This window comes from Chelonoidis abingdonii, chromosome 1 (assembly GCF_003597395.2).
Source record: "Chelonoidis abingdonii isolate Lonesome George chromosome 1, CheloAbing_2.0, whole genome shotgun sequence".
NCBI classification, from domain to species: domain Eukaryota; kingdom Metazoa; phylum Chordata; order Testudines; family Testudinidae; genus Chelonoidis; species Chelonoidis abingdonii.
The window spans coordinates 39528357-39532479 of NC_133769.1; the positions used below are offsets into that span (position 1 = coordinate 39528357).

Below are 4123 nucleotides of genomic sequence, written 5' to 3' on the forward strand. Positions count from 1 at the left end.
AATTCCGTAAGTGCAAACTAGCAAAGTTTCCTTGATCCTACCTGGGGAATATAAATGAAGACAAGCATTAGAGCCCACTCTCACAACACTCTCACATCTTATCCAACCCCAGTGAAATGAAAAATTACTCATATTCCATAAGAAGCAGCAGATCTGACGGACCAGAGTAGTTCATTTCCATCTGGTGCAAGCAGCTGGTAGGAAATAAGGTGGTAGAGGACAAAACACTCATTTATATAGCCTCACCCTCAAAACATTGATCGACAATAAGATGAGAGGTAGGAAGGGGCACATGTGCACTCTAACAGGTGCTGTTTGGGGAAAGGCTTACCATTGGCTGCACTATTTGGTGCATCACCCATAAACGTGAATCTACAGAGTCACCTTGCAGGACTCTGGTTACAAGTAAATAACCTTCTGATCCCTAACTAAGATGTAGTGAGGAATAGTACTTTGTCTTGATATTAGGCAAACTGGTTCCCGTCATGTAAAAGCCTATTTAGCCCTTAATTAGTGATTAATAGCTGCCTACATAATGGTTGGTGTGGCTTCCATTCCTGTCTCATTTTTGTTAAGTATAGGCATGCTGTTCCTTCCGTACATAAATGACTCATTTAACATGCTCACTCTTGTTTATTGGAACGTTTCTCTGACAGCATGTAGCTTCTCTTCCATTAATGACTTGAGTTAACTTTACACAAGCATCTTAGAATTATACCTTGATAACACAGTGACTTTTGACTACAGTTTTTACTGCATTCATTTAATCAATCTGCTGTTTAATAACATTAAGCACTTGCTTAAGATCACATATGAAGGGCCTGATCCTGATATAAGTTCCATGCGTGTAACTCTTGGCCCTGTGTAGTTAGTGTATTGACTCCATTTTATTAGAATATTTTATTTATAGGAAAACCTTCCAGTTCCTAAATAGGATCAGTTGGTATGGTATCACCATGTAACATCCTTCGAGGTTACAAAAATCTGTGCATATTTTGTAGCAAGCAAGAATGTTTGAATATTAAATTGTGCACAGGGCAGATGTGTCTTAGCTATTGGGTAATACACTGAAAGTTCTTCACAGACAGTGGAATCCTGCAGTTGAAATTTCTGGTGAAGACAATGGGAGTTTTGCCTCTGCAAGGACTAGGCAAGAACTAGAGGATTAAGCCCCAAATCAGCAATTCAGTGCTGCTAATCAGCCTATAATACCTACTATTTTTGTTTTATGAGAGCTTTTTAAAGAAGGGTGTTAAAGCCTGGTTATTTTATAACAACGATAAATTATTAATAGAGTACAGTATTTTGTCAATACATAATTAACATAATGTTTCAATTAATTTTATGCATCCAGGTTGTTTAATCTTGCTTTAAAGCATTACAAAATTGATCATGCATTGGCAGTCATCATACATTAATATTTCTGTGTAAAATACAGAAAACAAATGTGCTTCCAAGCAGTAGGGGAAGACTTAAGGTGTGTCCAAGGGTCTGGGTATGGAATTACAGTGCGTCTCACGCCACACTGACTTCTCTGGGAAATATGCTGCATACCACAGTACAGTTCAAGCACAAAGATGCCACAACTGGTTTGTCATGTTTAACATGGCTGGGGCAACAGCTTAAGCAACTTTGCAATTTTTGTTTTCTTACTCACAGGTATTCACATAACAGTTTGGAATGTTCTGTATTTATTACCATCCTGGGGTTTACAGTTACAATCCAGGAATGATATTTTTCATCCCTGGGCCAGTCCCTGTAGGCTGGGTAAAAGGTTCAAAGTAAAATAAAGGGCTCTAAAAGCCTCAGATGCAGCCAGTGCAGGAACTGAAGAGAACAGTCTTTGCAAATCCCAATATAGAGGGAATGCCAGGGTTGTGGGGCTGGGAGGGCTGTAAGGGGTTAGTGAAGAGACGGTCTAAATTATGAAAAAGACTGTTCTGGCCTCCTGAGTAGCCCAGAATTGGGAGTGAACACAGGGGACTGAAAGCTACCTTAGCCTCCTCCCTCTGTGTTGCACATTCTGTGCTGTGCCAGAATCTCACACAAAGTTCCTTTCTTTGGTCTTATGCAATCAGCCCTCAGTGTGGACCTCATGTCACTTGAGGATAACACTACACTAAACTCTGGGCCCATGTTATCAATACCCACTGAACAGATACACGTGTCTGTTGTAGAAGTAGCACTAATGGGCACATATAGGCACTATTTAAATCAAAGGGGCTCGCGTCACATCCATGAGGTTCTGAGATGCCTGTTAAATTGAATATCTGCTAGCACAGTGTCTTTCAGGAAGACTGCACTGCTTTAAGGCTAGGAGACTATGAGAATAATCAGAGGGGACTGTTCACTCTGAATTCTAAACTTGTGCCTTGCCCAGAACGGCTGCAGGAATCAGAAACTTGAATCAATGTTATCGGATGAGTTAGAATCCAAACTAGAGCTGCTGGTTCAGTTTGTTCAGAACATTTCTATTCCACTGGGGCGAGGGCTGGTGGAATCAGAACCTAAAGACATCACCTGTCTCTCCTCCTTCCTGTTACTGAGACCTCACAGTGCAACAGACTGATGTTGCCAGATGATTCTCCAAATCACACTAACTCCTCCAAAGATGTTCCTTTTTCTGCCATCTTGAGGAGCCTTTAGGTAAATTTAGGCTCTGATGAGAAGGAGACAAGAGGACAAACCATACAGAAACCATCTGAACTCCTGTCAAGTCCAGAGTCTTCCAGTTTATTGCAAGACCTCTAGCCCAGTGACAGGACTTCCTTTATTCTCCTCAACCTAACAAGAGGAGGCCCGGGCTGTCCAGCAGAGTACCTGGTGTTTGTTCAGGATGAAGCAGAGGATTCTGGGAGTGACTTTATCTCCCATGACAGCACAGACAGCAGTACCTCATGGTTTCTATGAGTGCAGGAATTGGCCCATGATAATTCGATTGCTGCCACTTGAGCACAGCTCACCAAAAATGCCAACACAAGCAATAATGGTGAAAATGTTCATCTTTGCTCGGGAGATGGGCAGCCAAAAGATTCCAGCCCCATCTCTCACCTGTCCCAAGTAGAGAAGAAGTTGAAGTGCACAGCTGAGGGCTATGATCGGACATTTGTGTGGCCAGCTCACTTCAAATATCATTTAAAAACTCAAAGGAATGATTGTTCCTTCACCTACCCAGCAGAAGGCTGTGAGAAAAGCTTCTATGTCCTGCAAAGGCTGAAGGTGCACATGTGAACTCACCCTGGTGAGAAACCATTTGTCTGCACTGAGGTGGGCTGTGGGAAGCAGTTCAAAATGGCTGAGAATCTAAAGTAGCACCTATGGATTCACACTGGGGAAAAGCCCTTCCTGTGTGAGGCACAAGGATGTGATCGTTCCTTTGCTGAATACTTCAGCCTTCGGAAACACCTGGTTGTCCACTCAGGAGTGAAGCCCCATCAGTACCATATCTGAGGGAAGACATTTTCCCAGAGTAGTAGCCCCAATGTGCATATGAGAAAGCACGACTCCAGAATTGGAGCGGCTGGAAGGAGAGAGCGAGAGCAACTGGAGTCGCTGCTGGGCAGCAGCTTGCTGGAGGAAGCAGCTGTGCATATTAAGAATCTGATCTCCATGAACTCTCAGCCTCGTCTTGGTGTGAAGTCTCTTCACCTGCCAGATACTGTCTATTATTGGAGTAGAGGAGAAGGTTCTTGCTGAAACAACACCAGGCACCCTCCAATCAGCACCTGATATGGTTTTGTTACAGTCTCATCACCTGGTCACCATGTCAACAGGGAGACACTCCTATGAGGTGTCTGCTTTACAACAGTAAATCTACAGTTACAAAAGGAAAAAGAAACCAATGATATAGTAAGAGAAGACACAGGATATAAAGACAGAGAACAGATTTCTGTATGCAGATCTCTTAAAGGAGAAATGCAGGTCCTGAATCCTAAGTACATGCTGTGCAGGCAGCTTACTTGTCATGTCTTGGTGCAATAAAAACTAAACTGTAGTCCAGAATGAGATATGAGATGTAGAACATGAGGGTACCCGGTTACTGAAGCAGATTCCTGAACTAAATTCAGAAGCCAGTAATCATGTTGGACTGACAAGTGGGACTTTCTAAACCTGCCATTGGGAG

The 4123-nt window shown here is 42.7% G+C and overlaps 1 pseudogene; it reads left to right on the forward strand.

Moving 5' to 3' along the window:
• Window positions 1–2333: 2333 nt before the first annotated feature.
• Window positions 2334–3848, forward strand: LOC116818470 (zinc finger protein 410 pseudogene; annotated as a pseudogene).
• Window positions 3849–4123: the final 275 nt, after the last annotated feature.